The sequence below is a fragment of the Centrocercus urophasianus genome, unplaced genomic scaffold (genome assembly GCF_019232065.1).
Source record: "Centrocercus urophasianus isolate 14NV4802_14NV808 unplaced genomic scaffold, USGS_Curo_1.0 seq_14, whole genome shotgun sequence".
Classification (NCBI taxonomy): domain Eukaryota; kingdom Metazoa; phylum Chordata; class Aves; order Galliformes; family Phasianidae; genus Centrocercus; species Centrocercus urophasianus.
The window spans coordinates 12,156,156-12,181,850 of record NW_024884586.1 but is presented as its reverse complement, the minus strand read 5'-3'; the positions used below and the strand labels follow the sequence as shown (position 1 = coordinate 12,181,850).

Genomic DNA, 25,695 nt, shown 5'->3' with positions numbered 1-25,695 from the left:
AAAATATGAACTTGGGGAGAATTCAGAACACTGCTTTAAGACATATTCTCAAGTTAGAAACAAGTCAGAGAAACAACGTGAGCTGTGATACAGAGAACACATTTCTACCCAGCAGTTAAGGCTCTGTTGTCTCAATCAGTAATGATTTGCACGTAATCACCACCTACTTACACGTTCCAGATAAACAGAAATTCACTTCTGAAATTTATTCTTTAATTTACCATCAAACACATTTGTTTAATTATTCACAAAAGCTTTTGAAATTGAATCAGGATCCATTTGTGGGGTTTATAAATAAATTCCAATTTCCAAGTGAACAAACACGTTTTTCACAGTATCCACCTTAGTCCAATCATATCTTTCCTCTGCATGTGCCTACATGATGAGTGAAGGAAAGGAATAAACAATCATTCCAAGTGCTTGGCAACGAATTCTCTCTATTATTGTCAAGAAATTGCACATCAGATGAGAAGCTGCAGAGCTTAATTAAAAGGAAACACAGTTACAGTTTGTTACTTTCTTCTTAAGTTATGATTTATTTTAAACTTGTAGAAATCCTCAACATCCTCTTAAAGGAAATAAAGATCTCAGAAGTGCAAACAGATTATAGAAAGTACCAAAATGGCATTCAAGGATTGCTTGGTTTAAATATCCCCCTGTATTTCTGCACAGTCACTCTACTGTTTGGACTCCCTTGAGACTATTATTGGTGTTAGCTTTAGTGGAGGCATTTTTTTTAAAGGAGAAAACCTGCGGCAGGTCTATAAATATAAGTGCTTGCTTTTAAAAACAAAGAAAGACTGGGAGGGAGAAAAAGAACTAAAGAAAAAAAAAAAACAAAACAGCAAGCAAACAAGAGAGTTATGATATCAGGTTTCTTTGTGTCTATTTTCATTCTGAAATGCAAATGAAGGCTGAAGCCAACACTCCAGCATACTGCAATACAAAGATGCTTGTATATGTATTGAGATTTTTATGATTTGAAATACAGATCTTTTTGTTACGTATCTCTCTACATACTGCATGTAAAATCAGCAACTTTATGGATCACCCATCGCATAGTTGAAGAACACGGCCTCCTTGAAGATCTTCAACCTGATGGGATTTATCTAAAAAAGAGGATAAAACTGATCAGCACTTTGAAGACAAAGGGAATTCCAGACATCAACAAAATCACTACTGCTGCTACTGAGTACACTTCAGAAAAGAACGTCAAAGTTTGCTTTCTCTCTGGTGTGAGGGAGTAGGTATTTACGTATTTATCCTTACAGATTCTGCTTTACACAGGTAGGTACCTACTGATGATAAAAATAGGCGCCTCTTTTCAAGTGACTGTTCAGGGGTGTGATGTTGTGTGAATGGAAAAATTCTCTTACACAGCTGAGAAATAAATCTAAATTTGGAAGGAATGTGAGCTTTCAGAAGTGGCCCTATTCCTCTCAACATTTCCAGAAACAGCTGCAGTAAATGTCTTTTATAAATCTCATTTGGAGATGCTTGACTCTCTTTGTCCACTCTTTAGGGAAATCTGGGTGAGGTTTTGGCTTCTGCTCGGGCAGCCAGAAGGCTGACACACCTAATTATTAAGCATTCAAGTGCTTTACAAGGTCTAGTCTGAAAAGTAAATTCCTCAAAAACTATGTCAGTGATTGAAAGGTCTCAGCGGGACTATTCTTGGACTCAAATTTGTGAATAAGATTAGGTATTTTGAATTCAAAATATTTAAATCTCTGAATGAGAGATTTCCTGTTGCTAAATGATCACTGATTGCCACAGAGACATTAATATACACTGTTGTCTTTCTACACGTCTACTATTTATAACTAAGCAAATGGAGACTGCTGCCATGTTATTTGCACATCATGATAAACTCCTTTTCAATCCTCCCAAACTGGCCACTGAGGATTTGAGGCAATGGCAGAACAAGTTTTCTGTGCCTTTTTCATAGCTCTGTAATCTAAACTCTGCCCCCCAAGAAAGTTTTCACAAGATATGAAAGATTGATAAGTTAGGAAAATATGAATTTAAACAAGAATTTGTTGACGTTTTGCTGGATCACTTTCCTTGTTCTTTCCCAAACAAATGTAGGAAAGACATGAATGTTTTTTCACAGGGAGAAGCAAGCAAGGAAAATCAATCCTACATGTCCAGGGCATGAAAAATGAAAATCTTTATCACATTTAATATGCATTACATTTGTTTCCTGAATTAGGAGACCATTTTGAAACAGTGTTATTTTACCAAATTATTAAATTATTCTTTGATTCTTGGTATCTTGAAAATGGAATGAAAAGTTCACGCTTTGAGCTCTTTTCAGATCTGTATAGATGAGAAGTGCACCGAAGAAATTAAGCCTCTTTACTTCTGCCAGTGACTCAATATATAGAAAAATAAGTATTTCCTCTACATCACTGCACTGTTGCATTTTCTTGCAGTCAGAAACAGTGTTTAGAGCTGTGGGATGCATGGAAAGCACCCTGTTTTGCCTAGGAATTATCAGATAGAAAGGAGCAATGCAGAGGTGGGGAACTGAGCAAGAAAGGATTGAAATAAACTGGCAATTAAATGAAGCAGGAAAAGCAATTGTAATTAAGGAAAGCCAACTTAAAATGCGATTCCGGGTGAACGTTTCAAAAGGTGTTTTTACTGGCCAGCCTACAAAGAAGTGGAAGTGACTTGAATTTATGAAAGACATTCAGTTCTCTCAAGGTCTCTGTCACACTGGAATCTATAAAGCCAGAATAATGATTCTAACTGTAACAGAAACATGATTATTGATGTTGTTTTGGTTTGTGTGTGTGTGTGTGTGTGTGTGTGTATGTCTAAGACCTAAAACTTGCATCTTTGTGCAGCGCCTCCTCTACAGAACCCACTGAGGAAACTGACATCACATTATTTTACCTTTTCTACTTCCCCTTTCTATAGTGCCACAAAAGCCATTTCCCATGCATTACCAGTAATCTCACCTCTTCCATCATAGAAAACTACCCCTTGTTCTTCACTGGTTTTAACAAGTAGGTGTCTCACTTTTTTTCAGTCCATAATTAGGTTTTATAAAATTCTTGTTAAACCAATTTTTCTCTAGCAGGATGTTAGGTCAAAAGTTCAGTCCATTCAAATTTCCTTTAAACGATCATTTAGAATTTTAAATTGAAATGGTGTTTGAAAGTGAGCTAGGATATTTTCTCATCTTCTTATGCAGTAAGCAGCCTCACTTTGCCATGCGGTAATTGTCAGGGTCTCTCTAAAGACTGAAAGCACAGAGTTGAAGGTGTTGAATACAGAGATGTTCTGTCACATTCTCTCTTGAATGAAGGTTTCTGTGTCATTGTACAGTTACTGGCTCATGATACTGGCTCATCAACCATCTATTTCATAATCCAGGCAGCTTCCATTATTTCTAACTGCTGCTTAGAAACTATTGATGACTGGGCATTTTGTTCAGACAGAAGTGCTTAGGACAACGAGAAATTCCCAAATAAAGAAAACTGTTTCTCTGTTAAAGACTCTCAGAAACACAACTCTTACTGTCTTTCATACCGCCTAGTACAAGAAATGTTTGCCTGTACTTCCACTCATTTGGCAAAGGGATAATTCATTTTTATTCTGCTGAACTTAATGGACTAATAATAATTACACCAAGAGCACAAAAAGAATTCAACAGAAGTTGAATTAACTTGCTTTTCAGAGAAATTTTCTATCCAGTCTGTTGCCCTTTTATCTCATTGCTTAAAAAAAAAAAAAATAATAATAAAAAAAAAAAAAAAAAAAAAAAAATTTAAAAAAAAAAATATATTTTCTCCTCCCCTTTTTTTTTTTTTTTTTTTTTCTAAATAAATTTCTTCCTGGCCCCTGTATACATGACTGCATAGGATGAAATAAGATTGGACTCCCATTAATAAAGTAGGAACCACGTCCAACATCAATTTTTAGAATGACAGTCTTTTCCTTACTGCACTGCACTTCACAGCAAACAATTTTCTAGCCCTTGTGTAGAATACAACCATAGTGAGGATTTACATCTGCCAATGACATATTTTTTCTACATACTTAGCAGATTATAAGATGTGTGCTCCCAAAGAAACAGTTACTGTCAGATTTTCCACCACCAATGAGATCATAACTAGAACTAAAGAAATTCTTCTTCCACTGCCTATAACATTCTTTAATATTATTTGATCTCTTTCTCAGTTCTCTAGGCTTAGGACACAAAAACTAAGCACAAATTATCTACTTTTCACAGCACTTTAAGCAAAGTGTTCATCATCCCTCCCAACTTACAAGTCAGAACACTCTATTTTAGACAGCTTTGCGATTCTGACCTAGAAATTGTACTGACTGTGCGTTTATAAGGAAATGCACTCACATTTACATTCTCATTTATGCATATTCAGATCTTAATGGAAGAAATTATTAGATTAAGCATAAAGTGAAGCAGTTTAAATCAGTGCTGATGTTTGTATTGAGCCTAATGGTTTCTCCTTCAGAGAGTCAGCCTGGATACAAACCAAACGCAAACCAAGTGATGCCACTGAAACAGGCTTAGTCATTGGAAGAGATGGAATTAAAATATTTAGCCAGCAATTCATTCTTATTACTTTGGCCTTAGGAAGTCACCGATATCTTGCTACAATTAGAAATAAATTGGTCAGTGTCACAAAACTCTTTTACAGTTCTCATTGTGACGGCACTTTTAAGAAGAGGAGAATCAATACAGCGGTGGATATACAGAATATTGAAATATTCTTCTTTTCCAACACCAATAGCTTATTTAGTACGTTTATGATACACATTGTTTTGGACATATGCAGATGTGTACACTTCAAAACTGAGCCAAAAAACATACACTGCGTTACTAAGAGGATTTGAGGATGCACTGTGGTGTCCATAGGAATTTTGCATGGCTTTTGCACGATTAACTCCATGGTAATTATGGTATGGTATTATTTGTACAGGTCTGCAAAGATCAGGAGTTTATAAACAACGTTATATAAATAAGCACTAATGAAGGACTACTTTGACAATCTCCATGCACATTTACTGTACATTCTGTACTGTCTACATTCAGTAAAGACCTGAATTATTTCGATGACCAATATCACAACCACTGTTTTTAAAAAACAAATACCTGAGGAGTTAAGCTGGTACTTTCACCGTAAGAAATCTTTGGAGTTTGCTACTATTTTTTCTAAATAACAACAGAGTCAGTAATGATTCAAAACTTTAGTATTTCCCTACTGATGCCCCTGATGGCCTTTCAAATGTTCACTTCAAGAATAGCAAATAGGTTGAGAAAAATTTAAGCTTAAACCCAATTTAATCAAGTTTCACAGGTAAATCCAATGCGTGCTCCTGTTCTGTCACGCTTTGGTGATCTCAGAAATAAAGTGGTTACCATACAGAACAACTCCTTTTTAATACATAAAATCATCCTATTTCTTGAATTCCAGAGCCAAAGCTTCATGTGGTTTTAATCATTAAACACTGAAGTTACCCAGAAGAGCGAAAGCAGCAAAGCTACTGCTTCAAAGCAGCTTTCACAGCCTACACAGCCATATTTCTGCTTTTCTATTATGTACATTTAGCATTGCTGTATTTGACTAAATAACCCTTGTCAATGATGTTTACATGTTCATTTCCCAGAAAAGTATTAAAGTCACAAGTTTAGTCATAGCAGCTATTACATTCTCCTCGCTTTCAATAAAGTGAATCGAAGTGGTTATAAGAACATATTAACAGCAATAAAACAAGAGCTAATGCATAACACTTTCTTCAGTAATTTTGGCAGTAGAACTCTAAGGAGTGTTAGGCTGTATTAATTTGAACTTATCAAACAGTATCAATGACAATAATCTCTATTTATGTGCTTGATTTCAAGGCTCTGTATTTCTCCTTCAGACTACTTTATAGTACCTTAAGCATTATTTCAACATTGCTTGGTGCAAACTGGATGCATAATGTATTGCTCCTGGGTCTTGATATGTAGATGCTGATTTTCAGTCCACCATTAATTATATCTGCTGATCTGGGAAAAAATATTATGTTATCTCACAAAATTTGTTCAGCTTTAATTGCCACTGAATTAAATGTTAAAGCAAGGGAATCATTTTTCATAAATCCAATACTACTAACAGCAGTTACTCTAATTGTCTTTCTACATAACAAGAAGAAAATTTCTTTGCAAAAGCAATTAAATCTCCCCTGATGTTTACAAATCAAACATTGTAGAGCTGGCTGAGAATTAAATTGGCTAAAATTCAGTAAATACAAAATGAATCTGGGCTATTTTCATTGTGCTAAGCAAAATGCAAAAGCAAATAAGCAGAGGCAACTGCAAAAAGGCAAGAATGTTCTTCCTCCCAGTATACTTTCTGATACCCAGTACTTAAAAATTGGTATCTACTGTATAGGTGCAGACTCTTCAGTTTTATAGAACCACTGAATCACTGATCACTGAATCACATCATTAAGGTACCTAAGATAATGTAGTCCAACCATCCACTACCGACAAAATTGTCCATGAAACTCACATAAATACAAAATACATACAAAGTGGACAGCAATCCTGTATTTTTAGTCACAGGCACCATTAAGTATGCACCATTAATTATGTGATAATATGTTTCATGTATGAAATGCCATTAATATGTGATACTCAGTATGTACTTACCTAAAATTCACACTGATGGTATCACCATATTATCAGCAAGGATGGAAAAAGCCAGGCATTACAGCCTTCAGGATGCGTCTGAGGAAGAAAACCCTTTGAAAATAAGCAGTTAGAAGAGATTATTATATATTGCAGAGCCTTTCTGCAAAAGCAGTTTAATTAATGAACCCAGCATCACTGCTTTGCTTCCAGGGCCACAGGATGAAAAAAAGCAGAAATCAACATTATTAGTTACCCTCAGCAGGTTACATGAAGAAACAAAAGTCATGTCAAGACTGGTGTTTAATCAGCTTGAGAGACTAAAGAGAAAAGTCAGAGGCAGTGAAGAGCAAAGTTTATTGAAGACCATTTGACCTAAAGAAGAGCACTGAGAAGGCAAAAATAAGAACAAACCAATTCTCTCTGAGAGGTCCATCTGTATGAGCCCTCAAACTGCAAACACATCCTTGCTAGGATGCACATGCACAAGCCCTAGGGTACAACAGTCCTTTGGCCACATTAGCAGTGCTCGGCAGATCTGAAGCTGTGGGGAAGCTCAGGTAAGATTTTAGTCACTTGCTTCAATCTGCACTGTCCTGGCTGTACTCCCATCAGTTCCCAAACCACATCTTGTACGCCTGACTTACTAATACCTATTTTTTTTTTATTTTTATTTATTTTTTTTTTTTACTATTCTTCATGTAATAGTAACGTCTTGATCTTTTCTGTCATGCTGTATATCTATTGCACAAGCACCTGGAATAAAACACCTGGATTTTGCAAAAATGAAGAGATGTAGATTCTTTGCAAGGAGGTTCAGAAAGTCCAACTCATTTTCTGATGTACTCATCAACATTGTATTTCACTACTGCAGCTACAGAGCAGCTGGTGAGCGTAAACTTGGCAATGCCTTCTAGCAGACAAAATGACATTCAAATGGGGAATCCAAGCAGTTTGCCAGGACTCTTGAATTTAGGCTTGTGTATGTCTTGGAAAATAACAGCATTTTTCCTATTCTGTAGTTCAGATAAACGCTCCCCCCTCCCGACAGTCCGAGTCAGTTTGCCTTTTCTTTTGTAATTACAAGAAAAAATAGTACATGGTAAAAAGGTAGATTTAATTCCTTCTAGACTGTGAAATAGCACATCAAGTATCTGTAATAATTGGTAGTAGACAGTTTATAAAGATCAACCAAGATTTTAGCACTGCTTCTATGAAAGCCACCAGGGGAAAGCAAAATAAACAAATCACCCATGCAAACAATATTAATAACTCATTCCTACTAAGGAGAAGTTAGCCTCACACCTGACAAAGTACTCATTTTGCCTTGGAAGCAAAGATAATGCTTCACTGAACAAGACATTGAGTAAAATGAAATAACTGAATGGACTTGAAATATAATGGTAGAAACAGGAGAAAAATATTACGTTTGGAAAGAAGAAACAGAACATAAATGTTACTGTGTACATTTTTGGTTTAGCAGTTCCTATGGAAAAAAAAATTCCAAACCCTAAAAAAAAAAAAAAAGAAAATCAGAGAAAACAATTTAGACAAAGGTTTGATCTAAGGCACAGATATAGCTACATGCATACCAGAATCTTCTTGCCAGTTAGTTACCAATGATAAAAAAAGAAATGCACATTGCTGTTTGTCCTTTGTGGGATTCAGTTTCCTTCCTAGAAGACTGTTCTTTGCTTACAGTTGTAAAATATTACATGCAGCTGTACTAAAACACAAGGCACAGACCAATGATGTGCACTAGACTGCTGTGTATAACTGAACTGTCTGGTCGTTTTAATCACTGCACCATGTTTTACATAAATATTTTTTTACTTTCTTATTGAGAGTAAATGGAAGACATTTAAAAGCAAGTGGAGCAAGAAAACAGAGACTCCTCTAGACACGTTTCCATTAGCTAATTCTTCCTACTTTCCTGTTAGTTTTCCCTATCTCCCTATTAGTCAAATTTTGTTTAATTTCCCAGTGCAAAACGGACAGAGCATGTACAATTTTATTTAGAATACCCATAATATACAAGTAACATGCACGTGTTGCATTTAAGAGTGCAATCTCTTCATATTCTCTTCATGCTCCTAATATTTGCTGAAGTGATTCCCACAGGTTCTCAACTTCGTATGCTTTTATTCTGTTCCTGCTATTGCCAAAAGTTATAACACCAGCTTCTAATATGAGATCAGGTGGTCAGACTGTGATCTCCCTCAGCAAACCCAGCACATATCTATGGAAGATGTGGCAGATTCTTCACTTTAAAAGCCAATGGGTGGCAAAGGAATAGGGAAATCAACACTGGCATCTTACTGAAATATCACAATAGATAGAAATAGACTGAAAACAATTTCAAAACACTTTTTGGCTCTTCTACACTTCCAGGCCTTCAGCAAGTTCTCAATTAAATTGCCTTTATCTAATGTCTGTGGGAAAGTAATATGGATCAATTTCTTCCTTCCAGCTATTCGAGCAAGACTACCTAGTTCATATAATTCGTCTATTCAACTGCAAGAGATTATTTAACTAAAACTTTTCCTCTCTGAGTGACTTTTATGTTTCAGATCCCCTCCCCTTCCTTCCTCTTTTCTTATTTGTTCTCTAATTGTTTCATTCACTGAAAATTTCTTGCAAGAAATGTCAAACTTAATATGTTATGCATTTGAGGATATAGTTCAGATGGTTTGTTTTACACTGTGTGGTCATGTTTAATATGACCTCACAAAGAACTCTCTTATCTTGCACAAAGAGCCCTCAGATTTTGGACTTCCCATTTGTTCAACTGAAGATTTCTGTGGTTTGAAAAGCTGGACGGAAACAACCAAGCAGAAGTAAGTTAAATCATGCAAGAAAAGTTTGCTTCCACTGTATAGGAATCCAAAGCTACAAAGAAAAAACCATGAGGTCTCCTGTGAAGAGTCTGCCTTGCTGCAGCGACCAAAGGCATTTTAGATCTAACAGATGAAAAGATCAATAATCTTGAAAACCTGGCACTTAGTTCCAGTCAACCCGCTCATGCCACCACACCTAGAACTTATGCTTTTGTTTGATTCAAATGCTTAACAGAAGCTTATAAATATTTACAACAGACAGAACAATATTGACACACCCGAGAGGCAATGACTTTCTCTGTGATTTCCATGTAGAGATGCAGGAGATATGTAGTGGTCAGAAATATATAACTGCAATCTTTCCAATCTGAGAACAAACAAGTCCCTTCCCATTGGAGGGGGTGGGGTGGGGGGAACAGAGGGAGGGGAAAGAGCAAAGTATTAAATAACGGCAGACAATAATCTAAAGAATCATAGAGCCACCAAGGTTGGAAAAGACCTCCAAGATCATCCTGTCCAACTGTCCACCTACCACCAATATTTCCCACACTAAATCATGCCCCTTAGTACCACACCTAAACATTTCTTTAGCACTCCAGGGATGGTGGCCCAACCACCTCCCTGGGCAACCCATTCCAGTGCCTGATTGCTCTTTCAGAGAAGAAACATTTCCTAAAATGCAACCTGAACCTCCCCTGGTGAAGCTTGAGGCTGTTTCCTCTAGTCCTATCAAAGGAAGATCTAAAACTCAAAAATTTTTCTTATTTTATTGTGTTTATGTATGAGAGAGCTGTTTGTTATATTAGGTGCAAAAGAAGAAAGCAGCACAAGTTTTTGACCTTCAGTGGTCTGGGACCATACTACTTGTACTACACTGCCTTTCACTACGCCTCCTTCCTCCTACATGCTACCTTGAAAGCACTGTATCTTCTAATCACATTTTACTGTTTGTTCGGGGAAAACACGTTATATTTCTTCAACAGAAAACTACTGCTGAAGTGATTCCTAGATAGAAATAACCAGTGAAAAGTGTCACTGACTTTGTCAGGTCTGACTAAATGGGATTAGATGACTAAGGAGCTGACAAAGGAAAAATAAACTTTTTGCTGAACTTTCATTTCTGTGGTACAATGTATGTTACCTCCTGTAACCACAATTTGCTTTGTCTTTGTGTTTAAATTGCCCAATATTAGCCAGATTCTATTGTTTTTTGCACTTTCGCAACTATGAACTGCTTGTCTAAAAATATACTGAGCTATAGAACCTGAAGAATTATAGTCCCGGAGAGGAACACGCTGTAAATTTCGGACAATAGATCAGAACTTCTTTGCTCCAGTAATATTAAAAAAAAATTCCACAATTATTACATTTTTTTACAAAACTCTACACAGAAACCACTGAGCCAAGTTGAGAAATGTAAACGTGTAATCAGTGTTTACTGAGTCTGTATGACTAGTGAGAAAATGTACAAAATTAGGATATGCTTTACAATCCAGTTAATAATATTCAAAATATTATTCAGTAGTATCTAACAGTATTCCAAGAAGATTCTATAAAAACTATTAGAGCTACCAAAAAGCAACAGCCTAGGCATGCCAATATACAAAGTCTCCATACAAAACACTTGAAAATAAACAGTAGTGTAAACTAGCTATATATTAAGACTTGAAGTTGTCTTAAAGCCTCCATTTAGCAACTAGGAAGTCTGGAAACTGAAAAACATTCACTTCTGGTCCTAATTTATTGCTGAATCTTGAGATATTCCAGGCTGATCTTGGCCTGGCTACTAGTGGGAGCTAACACTAACTTATAGGTTTTATTGTGTCTTCTACTGCACTGGGCATGTCTACATTGTCAGTTTCTTCCACAGATTCTTGTCTTTACCTTGCACATTGCACGCATTTGTTCTCTCACTTCTGGGATGCCCTTCAAAGTAGGACAAATATGTTTATGCCCATAAAGAATTCTATTCAGTAGGCAGTAGGAGTGATGGAGTGATAATACGCCTTGCTGCACCTCACCAGTTCCATTCCCAACTATTAAGACATCACATCCTGTGATTTTCCCTTTCTGCTATATCTATCCATGCACATGCACCATTCCATTAAGAAAGTACATATAAGTGGTAGAAAACTGACATTTTAGTTATCTTTTTTTTTTTTTTTTTTTTTTTTTTTTTTTTTTTTGTGAAGAAATACGAATGGTTACTTGAGGAACCTTTACAAATGTTAAAATGTCTCAGAATCAAAAGTATACCAGAATGATCCAAAGATCTTCAAAATCCTGCTGCACACCATTCTGGGTTACCATAATTGAGCAGAAGAACTAGACTGGATGACATCAAGAGGTCCATTCCAGCCTCAAAAGTTCTGTGAGCTGGGCTCTCAAGGCACTGTGTTAGCGTAAGATGGACTTTACAGTCTCTCTGGCTGCTTACACTGACAGAGCACAGAACTTTGTATTGCATCTCAATCCCAAACTGGAGCTTAGGACTACTTTAAGGACTAAATTGTGATAACTAATTCTGTAACATGGTAAGCATGGGGTAAGCATGGAATGTACAACTTTCTATAAAGGACTGAATGTGCAAAGGCTTGTAGGATACCAACTCAGAGATGAGCCCAAGAGTGGGTTGTGCCAGGTTGTTCTAGCCAAATCATTAGAATAACAGGCTCTGTGCATGGAGCAGTCCAAATGTTTACAAACAATCAGTGATAAACAGTATTTAACCAAAACAAGTTTAAACCCGGATTTTGGAACAGGTTTGTGTGATGTAAATATGCCAGAAAGGAAATAAATGTAAATTCTATCAATAAATCTAATAAAAAGTTCCGTCAAATCTTCTCGTAGGCCTAAGAAAGTGACTAAGGGTCACTTTTTAAAACTTTTACTCAGACTACAGAGAACTAAATCAAACACTTTTAAAACAAAACCAACAAACATTGTCTTGTCTGACTGCAGCAGCTGTAAGTATGATCAAATCCTCCTGCTATGCAGATTCATGAAAAGAATTTATGCACTATTTATAAATATAAAACCATTGAAATTCCCATTGTAGCAACTCATGTTCACAAGAACGCTTGATTTATTTTTGTTCTCCTTTCACTCAGTATGGTTCAACTGCCTGCTCTCGATGAAACTATCTTGTTTAATTGATAAAAGCAACTGAATTGAGCAGGGTTTCCCCAGAAGAGGAACAGAAATTTTTTACTGAAGAGTAATATAAAATTAACTGCTAGAAAAAAATTCTTAACTGCTTCAAATGTTCAACTAGAAAAGTCTGAGAGGGTCAGACGCACACATCTGCAAGTATTTCATTTTCCATTCCTTGCTGCTGCCACACCTCTGCGGAATCACCAGCCTGACTTACTGCTAGGTTACTAACTAACTAGGATGGCCAAGGAGCCAAAACATGGAAATAATAACTTTTGTCACTGTCTGAACTGTTACTTGTTCCTTTCAAGTGTATATCACCGGTCCCCCAGAAATACCTTCACAGGCGTATTTGTATCTATCAAAGGAAAGCATCATGCAAAAAAGTACTTAGTAGACTTTCATGTGGACGTGGAAATGTTCCTTCCAGACAAGAACTACAGTGTTCTAGATTATGTGCATACTTCCTATAAAAATGTTTCCCACATGAAGAAATGTGATACCTGAGATTTGTCATACAAGGCCTCTAAAATATTCGTGTTTTCTGAACACTCTTCAGCACTTTCCAGAAAATGTTCATTAGCTACATGAAAAGAAGACAGAATCTTCAACACAGCTTTTCTCTTTTCATTCAGGTAAATGTAACCCCATTCTTTCTATATGAAATTCATTACATGGAAAACTATGGAATCTCAGATTTCTCATTTTCGCTGAGAAAAAAGTTTTGTGGCAAGCTTTTTTTTTTCTTTTTCTGTGCGTGTCTCAAGTGATAAGCTTTAAGTAATGACCATAAAGCAAAACTGCAGAATGCTTTGCAAAATGTGTTCTGTTGTCAGTTTTGCAGAAGTACAAGGCCTTGTGGCAGTGGAGCTACTTCCTCTCTTTTCTTGCTAACATGTAGTTTAAACATCGAGTTGAAGACATCAGCACTGATTTGGAACAATCTCACTCTGTACCAGGGTACTTTCAGCAAAGTATGAGAGCAGATGACTCTGAGTACAGTGTTCTATATTCCTTCCTAGATATCTCTCCTGCTTTTTTCAAACCTCCTCACAAAAATCTTAGATGATCTCCTTTTGCATACATTGGGCATATTTTCCTGCACTGAAGGGATTAGATAATGAAATGCCATTCTACCACTTTCATCTTTTATGTCACTCACATACTGCCTCATATTCAGCATCATCCACTGCAAAACTCAACCATGGCTGATAATGCACGTCCCCTCTCTGATGATATAACTTGTAATCTGGAATCTTCTGAAAGCTTTTCCTGAGTGGACTGGAAGATGGTAATGAAGGGAAGATACTTTCTCAAAGCAACAGAGTAAATATTGCAATTTTTTAAAACAATACATCTTACTATACACGATTGGCACATCAAAATTCCAGGCAGACTTAGCCAGCCCAGATAGGCCACTAGCTCAGACTGTAAGACTGTGGAACCATTTCCAAATGATAATGCACATGCCTACACTAAGCAAGATAAGGACATCAAAGAGGTGATAGATAGTACAGTCTGTGGAGGGACGTGTTTAGTGTACAGTTTCTGCAGACTCCAGGCAATCAGAGCATCTATTTTGGCATTAAAAAGTTGGCCATCTGTGCAATTACCCTTAGGTATTGCATGGTGACTTCCTATAGGAGGAAAACAACATCTACAGCTGCAGGAAGCACTTTAATATTAGAGTACTATAAAATTAAGTACAGCTTTAGTAACAGGCATATTTTTCTTGTAATTTAGCTCAGTAACTTCACATTTTTTCCTGCACTGTAGATTAAGAGAACTGGAGCCAGAAGTTGGACTCAATGATCCTCGTGGATCTTTTCCAATTCAGGATATTTTATTGTTCTATGATCTAGTTCTATTGTGTGATCACAATGTAACATCATCTTGCCATGGTCAGTCCAACCCATCATTGCCAAGCTGCTGCCTTACCTCTCTCTTTGACCGATTCTATTTTTATTTTATAATTGCACTAATTTCCTTCTTAATTCACTATTTCTAATGTAGCACTGTATGTGATGCATTTAAACTCAAATAACGAAAGTCTTAAAAATATGGGAAAGAGGCTTACACTGATTTAAATTTTGAATTATAACAAACAAACTCACTCTAGATCATGTATGTTCTCACTGCACTGAACATCTTTCCTTGTTCCTTTCCAGTTTATATGGCTGAAGGACCTAGGTAAGTCTGAAAATTTTTTTCCCCCTGGTAAGCAGGCCATTCCCACTACACTATTTACTGTAATATAATTCTGGAGGCAGTATTACCGATTTAGGTATAAAGGCCCTGGAATAAGTATCGCCTTGCATGAAACAGGAATTCTTTATAGTTTCACAACATTCTAATTAAACTTTGGGACTTGCCTACACTCGAGCTTCTCAGCTTTCTTGCTCAAGTAATTTTACTTTATTCAAGAAAGCTGTGGGTTTTTTTTCCCATGTTGAAACTGAAGGACTTAGAGATATGCTTTTCTTTATCAAGCCCCCATCAGTCAACGTGTGATTGTTTTTTGTGGCCAGCTCTCCTGTATCATCTTTGTAGAAAGTTTAATTACACAAATGAAAATAAACAACATAATCACTTCTTGATTTGGGGAACTATCCATGAAATACAGTGTTAACTATAAACTCTCAGAATGTCTAAGACTCATCATTGCAAGTGACATAACGTTTATCAAGAAAGCAAAAATCTAAAAGTCATACACTTCCCCAAAATATTAGAAAGGCTGGAAGTCTGAAAACACCAATATGGTTCAGTATTGTCCTACTGTAATTTGACTGTTCTTAACTAGATTTCCTTTTCTCCTTTGCCATGCATCCTCTTTTCCATTGTTTTGTTTACGTCTCATCATAGCCTTACCACGTTGTACTATTCATCTGCTTTAACACCACCAGGTAAGGGCATAAATAGCATTTTTTGCATACAGCATACCTCTCTCAGTACTTCCAATCCAGTCCTGAGTGTTAATTCATCATGTTTCTGTTGTTCCCATGCCGTCTAGTTTCATTTCCTCTACCATCACAAGTTCCTCCGTTGCGTTGCCAGGCTGCAGTATTAGTATATAAATATTTGATTTCTCACTGACCGCACCCAGTCTCTCAGATGAGGTGCAGTTCCTTCTGTACCTATACTGTTCCTTATTTTAATCCACATTCATGACTCTTCTTGCCATCCTGCTATACAGTGATGAGACTACTTTGTGGTTTTCTTGTATTCTTACTTATCTTACTTTTCATCCTTTTGGTGAGCAAAAAACTATGCCTGGAAAACATACAGGTCTTTCGCTTCCTTCTTCCCTTGCTCCTTATTTTAAAATTCTTCTGTCTCATTACGATTGCAGAGATTTCTCCAGTTGATTAGATAGAACATGTTTAAAGTAGGTCACCCATTAGCCTTTACCTTTTTACACAGTCGGTAATATAACAGTGAGAAATGTGAGACAGCTGCTTCATAAATAGTGAGGTTTCTAAATGGGAAATAAACTAACAGGGAAGAGGAAAGGCTACATAGCTCAGGATGTAGATTATTCAGTTTCAATTCTTGGTCTCATTCACATACTATACATTTTCAGACATTTGCCTGTTCTCATTTTTTACACCTACTTTAAAACATTTTGTAGTATCATGGATGTACTTCTCCCATCTTTTTCATCTCTCTTGTGCTTGTTGCACCTCCTTTGCACCACAGTAAACTCCTCTCCCCCTTTGGCATTCACTTCAGCATTTGTAGATTATTAACACGACTCTCTGAGTTACCATTTTTACAATTTCCTCCTAAGTCAAATTTTCAATACAGCAATCAATTTTATGCCATCCCTTGCTCTAGAAGTTTTGCAATTGATCAATAGCTCTTTATGTGACTCATGTAGAATAATAATCTTTCCTTATCAATCAACTATACCAAAGAGAGTCCTTTATGCTGTCATAGCTATGATTTACATAATGATTACTGAATGAAGTTATAGAACCATACAACTCTTCATGCTGACAGCTAACTGAACCACCACTACTTGATTGTTTCTGCCCACTTATCATGCCTCATACATGCCTGATACAGCTTTCTGGGATAAGGAAACATCTTTTCCTGAAGTCTCTGTGCAGCACATCACAAACTTGCATTACCATGAGCAGGAACACAGATATTGTTAACCACAAAAGAATGCTGTGAAAACAATACAATATTTTGTTTGAATGAAAAGAACATCTAATATTATTATAGTTTTGTTCAGTTTTTCACATTTTGTTTGTCCCCAACACTTCTACGTGGCTGGAAAATGTAGCAGAAGGAATCTGGTATCAGCAGGAACTGTGAAAGTATAGTGAATCTTGAACAGCTTGTTACTGTGTAACTATCCAAGGGTTCTAAATATGCCCTTCAAAACTCAGATGTAATACGATTGCAAAGACATGCATTTAGAAGAAATAAATTTGGGCCCTAAGATTCTTAAATGAAAGTCTAATAATTATTTTCATGAAGGTTCAAATGCTAAGTAGCTTAATGAAAAGCATATCACCAACACTGCAAGAAAACTGACTTCAGCAGCACTTGACAAAGGCCACTGGGATTAGGAAAAGAGGGTCTGTGAGGCTGCATTAAACTCCATTGGCAGTGTCAATTTACAGAGGAAACATTCTAAGTTTCCTTGCAATTAATTTTTCTTTGCAAGGATGTTGGAGAAAGAATTTTAGAAAGGATCTTTGTCCTTTTCTCACATAGCCTTTGATGTAATGAATTTCCTTGCAGTTTTATTACTGTACACCCAGACCTGGAAAGATAGATCCTAACAATTACCATGAAGCAGGTAGTCATCAGCTGTTTAAATACAAATGTAGCATTCTTATTTCTTTTCCTATAAATAAGTCAAATTTCTCCGTCATGAACATGAAAGCGGATTTGGAATGTGCCTCCTGTGAATGTGATGGAAGAGAATTTAAACCCTTCAAGAGCTCTCCATGGGAACTTCACACAGTAGAGACTTGTTGTGCCTTTTTTTCTTTATTTTTTTTCTTTTAAACAAAGAGATAGACTTCTCACTAGCAAATAATAAATGGCATAGAAACTTATCATCCTAGCTTATGGTTCAATGTGAGTAATAAAAATGAGTTGCAGAGAGGAACAGTTGTGGAAGAGAGAGAAATAAAATTTTAAAGGAATATTTTGAGGAATGTATGAGAAAAGGAGGAGAGAAATGAAAGGGAAGAAAAGGTAAAATAAAAACTACGCAGTGATTTCCCTTTGGGAAGTACATGTATGTACAAATAACTGAACAATAGGTACCAGAGCAACAGTACTACTCTCTATTCAACTCCTCTTTGAGAGCGTACAGCTCCCCCTTGAAATTACTTCAGGCAATTCAGAGGAGGTTTGGGATGATCATAGAAATCCTGAGCAATGTGGAGAAGTTCCAATTTTTTTTGCCAGCCATTTTGAAACCAAACCTACCGGAGTGAAATCTGGCTTAGTTCCTCTGCCTGAGTGTTCCAGAGCTCTACAATAATATTCCATTTTTCTTCCTCCATTCAATCTAACTCATTTTTTCATGAAGAATTTTTTAGGTTGCATTTTAAGAAGAATTAAAAAATAAAAAGCACTGAAAGTGCCAAACCATAATTAAAAAAGAAAAAATTATATACGAGGCTTAGCTAATAGCTCAAATATCCTCCCTGTATCTCTATCTTCTTGAAAGAATGCCAGACGGCTTAATTATGTGTCAGTACTGTAGATTAAGAAAAATATTTTATTATATGCAGGGAGAGGGGAAGAAAGGAAGGAGACACTGGTTGTGTAGGAAATCCCTTCTCCAGAGGAAAGAAAATCCTGAAATAAATAAGTTTAAAAGCTCTGAGACTGGAAAGCGAATGAACAAATCCAGCACATAGGTCTATATCTAGATAGCTGCTTGGGTTCCATGTTAGTCTTGTGCAGCTATTTCCTTATATTTCTATTTATTGGTGATTTGGTAGCCTCTATCATTGTTCCACCTATTAAAGCCATGTAACAACACTTATTTTAAAGGTCTGTTAAATTTTGAACTTATTTTTTTCTGGGTATTTTTTAATGTAAATACAGTTTTGGGGAAAATTCAATGAGAATAGTATGATCGTTCAAAACACAAAAATGGGATTTGTTTTACTCAAAACTCCATATTTCTGACACTTTTCTTTCAGCTCTCCTTACACCCACATATGTTTTTACATTTCTACATGGGAGTGGTTGCTGCATCAGGACCATGCCATATTCCACCCCTAAAACTGTAATGGTAATAACTGTGTCTCACCTACACCCAGTGGCTCTTTGCAGCTATTATCAAATATTCCACCTCCACAGGGCATGCCCAAACATGGAGATAAGCACAACTTTCCTTCAAACTGCCAAATATGATGTAGCCACACTAACTCAGAAAAATAAAGAAACTATCAGAGTCGAGGAAAGGAGAAGAACTGATCCATATATCAGTGGACTGCAAAAAGGATCCTATGAAAAGACCTGGCTGGAAGAGAAGACCACCTAGGTTGATTCAGTATGGGAACAGCCCAGAAAGCAAAAGGGAAACTGTGTGTAACAGAAGCAATAGAAAGGTTCAGCTTTGTGTTGTAAGAAATATAAACGGCAGCCATGTCTACACTCACACAACTTTTTTCAAGAGTTATTTTTCCTCCTGCCAGGAGGACTTCCACACTGAACACACAGTAAATGCATTCTGTAAATGTGGCTGCACTGTGCTAAAACCTCAATCATCTGTCTTTCTTTCCCTTTTCCCTTAGTGATGGTCTGGACATCAGCATCAGTGCACCACAGATAACTTTCACTGTTAACTGAGACAAAAACTGTGACAGTAACAAAGATATTTTTCTAAGAGGCAGCATTTTTGGAGGCTTTAATTTTGGTTTTGAAAACCCAGCAGGGTTGCATAGAACACCTCTTGTTTGTCAGGTTTCAGGTTCCAAAATTAGGAAATATCAGGACGCACAGATGTGTAATCATAACTCTGTTCTGTTGTATGCATAAGGAGCCGCCCTCACAATTTCACAGCCTTATAATTTCCTCCTTCACCATGCATTATTCAGCATCAAACCACGGATTGATGAATTAGTTTCACAAAAACAAGGTCACATATCACATTAGTTTTATTGCTCTCCTTTTCAGTGTTTTAATAAAAAAATATTTTAAAATTATTTTTTTGTTGCTTATATACATTAACTATATTACATATGTTATGAGGGCAGCTCCAAAAGTAACATTTCCTATCTTATGATGTTGCCCACAATGCCAGAGGTGGATAGTGCTGGTATGGTGGTAGACGTTGAACCTTCCTGCCAATGTTCTGTGTCATTCTGTTGCTGTACGACCAATGGCAGCAGTGGGGCAGCCTGACAGAATGCCATCTGACATGGAAGTGCATAAGAAGCAAAGGTGTGCTATTGAGTTCCTCCATGAAGAAAAAATTGCACCCACTGACACAGCGGGTGGTGGATGGTGCAGTGGGTGACAGTGGGTCACCTCCACTGGTGCAGGTTGTCACAAGCATGGCATGGAGGCTTTCGTGCATCGCTGATAAAAATGCAGATCTAATGGTGACTGTGTTGAAAAATAAGTGTTATGTAGCTGAGAATTTGCTCTATTAAGCAGTGTTACAGTGCTTACTGTATCTGTAATTTCCATGGAAATAAATAGGAAGCATTATTTTCAGAGTGACCTATATACATGCAGTCCAAAACTATTTCTCCTCTCTCAGTGTGGCCCAGGCAAGCCAAAAGGTTGGACACCCATGGGCAAAGTGAAGATAAATCCTGTCTCTGCCACATATTTTCTATCTGGATCTAGAGAACTTAAAGCAATTAAAAGAATAATAATAATTAAAGGCTGTACGTTAGTTTCTGGATTTCTAAACTGAACCTTCAGCTCCAGTTACAAAAATCTCATTGGTTCACAGCTGCAACTGGAAAGAGAGCTGCTCTTTGAGTGCATGAAGTTCTCTTTACTCCTACATATTCTACAACATGATTTCCTGCATGTCCCATTTTCGTCAGAACTGCACATGATGTTAATGAATAGAACGGTACTGTCTCAAGCTCACAAAGTTGTTTCTTTTCTTCATAAGCCCTACCTATCTCTCCTGGAGGTACTGTGGTTTGTCTTGGGGAGCATTGTAAAGACAAATTATCACTTTTGAAACATTCTGGCACAAATCACAGAGAAGCATGAGGGATTTCTGTTCATCAGAGAGAGACCCTGAGTGCCACACGTAGACTGACATGGCATAAACAAAATACCAAAAGACTCTCATTAAATGAGCACTGTCAATGTCAAGCACTGCGTGAGTCTGGGGTTTTGGGAAGATGAAGAAAAGAAGGAGCATGTGATCATGAAGAAAGTGTGAAGAAAGCACTGTGACCACTGTAATCAAACTGCACGCCTATATAATTATATCTCCTTTCCCAATTAATTTTAAATGGCTTGATCTAATTATTCCTTATTATACTTACTGAGGTGTTCAGGATATCTATTGCTAAGCATTAAAAAAACAGCTTTGGGAGGAAGCCAACAAATTAGGAACAGGTAGAGGAAGAAAGTACTGTGGGTTAAGAGTTGGGAATACCCACAGACGACCTAAGGTGAGAAAACAAAAATCATTCTCCCTTACACCTTCCTGGTTATTTACTAAGTTCACATTTGAGCAGAACAACCTATAGCAGCGATACTGGCTGCATTTTCCAGCCTCAGTGCTTAACCTCACAGTGAATGGACACTTTCATTCTTTGAAGCATTTTAGTGTTTCATCAGCAACAAACCTTTTGTTGTCCCTCTCTCACATACAGTGCAGCCTCCTCTCAAAGAGTAGACACCAACAAGTTCTGCCTGTGCCCAGCTGCCTCCAAGTAAGCAGAATAAATTCTGCTGTGATTTTCTCCTCTAAAGACTAAGTTCACTCTGGGGCACTACTTTTGGATGCAGCAGAAGATAACATTGACATGAAAACGCAACTTTAATATCTTAGCAACAACTTTTTTTTTTCTTTAGACAATTTCTGGGCTTTTTAAAATGTAAACTCAGTAAAAACATTCCTCCTGTATTACTGCAATGACATTCTTATCAGGAAATCCTTTAAATGGTTTTCTGAAATCCCTGGAAATCACTCAGAGAATTCCCACTCCTGCCCCTCTAAGGACATTTTTCAGTTCCAGTTTCTCATCTCAAATGGGGAATGCCTTGATACAATTAATGGGAAGCTTAATCTCAGGGAATGACAAGGAGACTGAAACAGCAGATCACATGAGCTAAGAGAAAAAGAGAGAGATCAGCTAAGGCAGGCTCTGTAGACTCTGCAGATAACAACAACTGCATCTGAGTGCAGATTCAGCCATTAGTCACTGCAATGCACATTTGATTGCAGCCAGCATCTCTTGAACTGAGAATGGGAAATTACACCGAGATGCGAAAATCTTAGCTTCTGTAGGTGTTTTACATGTTTTGCTCCTTGGCTGACAGCCGCTATGTATGAAGGCAAAGCAGTCACGTGACATGCTGCTAATAACCCCCACAAAATAGTTACGCTAATGAAGTTAATTCAGACATGAAATGATTCAGACGTATACATGCATTCAAGTAAAATCATGAAGGGCATATAAAGGTTTCAAATAATCAAGGAGCTATAATAGTGGAGTAGATAACCATCCTGTGCAATATCTTGAGTTAGCAAAATGTGATACACTAATAGGAGACAAAGGAAAACCTGGCCATCAAAGGTCTCCCAAATACCAGGAAACAAACCATTTATCTATCCTGCTCAAACAACCCAAGGAAGTTCATTTAATGCCATTTCTAACATACTCTCCAAGTGAGCGCAATTTTATTTTTCTTAATTAAAGGCCTTCATATTTCAAGCTGCCAATCTAGCATTATTCACATGAAACTTAATTAGCATAGAAAAGTGAATATCAATTGAATAAGTTACTATTCAGTTTCCACTGCAGCTATATTTTCTTTTTCCTTTTCTGATCACTGTGTTCCAAGCACCGTAAATTTTGCTTCTTAAGGAACAGAAAGTTCAATTTTGTTATAAAACATCTGATAATGTTTCTCATGATTTTGCTGTTTCCTTTTGACCGGCATGAAACATTATCTTATGATGTTTGGCTTTCATATCAGATCTAGTGAAGTTCCCATCTCAACTTTAAACCTCCCAGGCAAAATGCAAAATAGACCAATTCCTCTGTCCAGCAGTTTTGGTTTTGTTTTGTTTTTTTTTGTTTTGTTTTGTTTTTGTCCATCATGGCAATATCTAAAAACTATTTGCAAGCGACAAAGATTGCTATTTATTTAGCAGTCCATCACCATCAATTGACTAAGTGCAGACTACATTTAAGGATTAATGTCTGTCACTGCAATACAGCAACCAATTGAAAGCATATTGTTTCGACAATTGTTTATTCCAGATGAATACATGTGAGAATGTAAGTTAGAAGAACGCTGGTACTTGGAATCTGACCAGACCTGTGGGTTATGCTCTTAGATGCAAAGGAACATTCATAAGCATAGTTATAGCAAGGTAGTCATCAGCTCTCTGCATGCAGTTGGTTTCATCCTAACTAAAGCCAGCTGCCTGGCCAGGAGGGCCAAAAAGACCAAGACGAATTCTCTAAGAACCGAGTGCAGAGAATGACATGAGGTCCCTGCAGAACCTCTCTGCTCATTAGGTAACAGACCCTTATTTGTGGGTGGGGATGAGTATGTTTCTATGGCATAAATCTCTCTTTCCAGTCACACCCTGAGCTCTCTCTTCTACCCAGGAAATTAGCCATGAACAGGTTCTTTGTTGTATTTCTGGTTTTAAGAGTGCCTTATTTTGTAATGTGTTAATACAATTATTGCTCATTTCTGGTTATTTCTGTAATAATTTTCCAAGAGAAGAGGAAGAGAAGAAAAAAATGATTGCAAAACAAATACTGAGGGTAAAAACAGAGAAAGGATATAGGAAAAAGAAGTGATGATGTCCTTAAGTGATAAAGATCCTCAATGGTTTCTTCCTGCTGCAGAATATTTTAAAGTAAGTTTTGCTTTATGGAAATACACAACCAGCCTCAAACAGATACATGCTCAGATGTTTTGGTACCTGCGTTCCCCTGTGCTATTCTTTTCCAGGCAGTTCTTCGTAAATCTGTACATCAATTTTTGGTTGGAGTCATTGGGGTTAAAGCGTGGAGTATCTATTTAGTGCATTCCTCAGAAGTAGACCCAAGGTGATGTTACTTTTCTTCTGCACTTTCAATCAATGTCCAAATCTCATCCAAAAGGAATCAATCAGTTCCTAGAAAAACAGAATTTCTGATCATGATTTGAATATAAACTCCTCTGGAGATACTAGGCATAATACATACTTTAAAAAAAGTGAATACATTCAGAAATCAAATAGCACACATGCCTTGGACATACACTTGGAATGCAGAGGAGACGAGATCTGAGAAAAAAGCCTGATTCTGTGAATCCTTGATTTCGAAAGCTACTGGTTGCCAAACAACATGCACGTTTTAATTAGGACCTTGGTGTTGGTATTTTAAGCCTGACATCCGTGCAGTACAGTGCCAGGTACACATCGTATAACTGCGCGCTGTTGCAATCACTGCTCTGGTTTGCACAGGTGCTCAGTTCATCTCATTTTGCCTGAGAGCAAACACAGGACTGTGTTAATAAAGATGTTGACTGTGTTCTGAAATAGAATAAGAGCTTTAAAACCCAACAGTTCCTATGTCAATCTCTCCTGAATCATTTCATTAGAAGTTTAATAACAGTGCTTTATAATTAATCCAAAGCCCCAGATGTTCCTGTTGGGTGCAGTAGGCAAGAGCTGCCTTTGCACGTAGCGAGCTGAGACTTGTTATTTCCTACAGGTTGGTTTTGGTGACCCTGTAAGAGTAGATTTAATAACTGAGATGTTGTTAAATCAGCTGCCTCTGCCCGCTGTGATGCTGAGCATGCCTTCTGCTTGGTAGCCATCCACTCATGCCCCAAGAATGTTAGCCAGGCTGCAGCAGAGCAGGCTGCAGGCAATAGCAGCACTGATATTGTGTAACTTGGTATTCCAGAAACAGTGGAGATACTTTTGGCAACTTAAGTGAAATAATTCAGTGTTTCTAAATCAGAAAGCCCCAAGCCTGAGAAATCTGGGAAATCCCTCCTGTTAGTTCTCATCCAGTAACTTTCACTAGCTTCAATTTCAAGAGCCATTTCACAATTCCTTAGTCTGAGATTTACCAAAAGCAGACAGCTAGAACAAGAACTGTCTGTTGGACACACCAAGAGACTCTTACGAGTTCCCCTAAAGCACACAGTGACTAAAGTAAATGGAGGGCTTTTTTTGTTGTTTGTTTTTTGGCAAAACAGATAAAATATATTTTATATATATATAATAAATAAAAAGTAAAACGGAATGTTTTAAACATTCTGTGAAACACTGTGAAACAGTGAACAGATGCTTTACTAACAGCTTTAATTTTGGCAAACCTATTTCTGTTTGGTCCTGTTTTTCATGTTTTCAAGTGACAGGGGATATATCATTCACTGACAGTCAAATCACAGGACAGCATGTGGGCAGGGCTTTGTTCAACTTACTCCGAGGGCTTTTTTTTTCCTTCCAGTTTGTATCAAGTGACCTCCTCAGACCCAACATTTCACAGAGAAGAAATCCCAAGTCTTCTCTTCAGTAGCACACATGAATACACTCTCTAACACAGAAATATTTTTCTATTTTAAATGTTTCCAATAAAATTATACATAAATAGAACAAAGAGGTGCTCCTGATCTCTTCTGGTCACAAAAAAAAACAAACACTCTCTTTAAGCATTCAGAAATTCACTGAAAATATCTTGGACCATTTAAGTCTAAACAAAAATACTTTTGAAATAGACAACATGATATGATGTCATTTTTTTAAAGACGGTTTTTACCTCTACATTTAAATTCCTCTAAAATCTTACAGGCTATGATTTACTGTTTGTAATAAAAAAAATTGGTTGCTTTTCATACAGTCTATATATCCCAGATAATTGT

At 37.0% G+C, this 25,695-nt stretch overlaps 1 long non-coding RNA gene across 1 annotated transcript; it reads right to left on the bottom strand.

Moving 5' to 3' along the window:
* Nucleotides 1–590: 590 nt before the first annotated feature.
* On the bottom strand, nucleotides 591–23,917 carry LOC122158166. The gene is made up of 4 exons (XR_006168153.1): nucleotides 23,762–23,917; nucleotides 6,671–6,763; nucleotides 5,914–6,025; nucleotides 591–1,109 (listed from the first exon to the last, which is right to left on the bottom strand). It is a non-coding gene; the product is annotated as an uncharacterized LOC122158166 (long non-coding RNA).
* Between the last annotated feature and the right edge of the window lie 1,778 nt (nucleotides 23,918–25,695).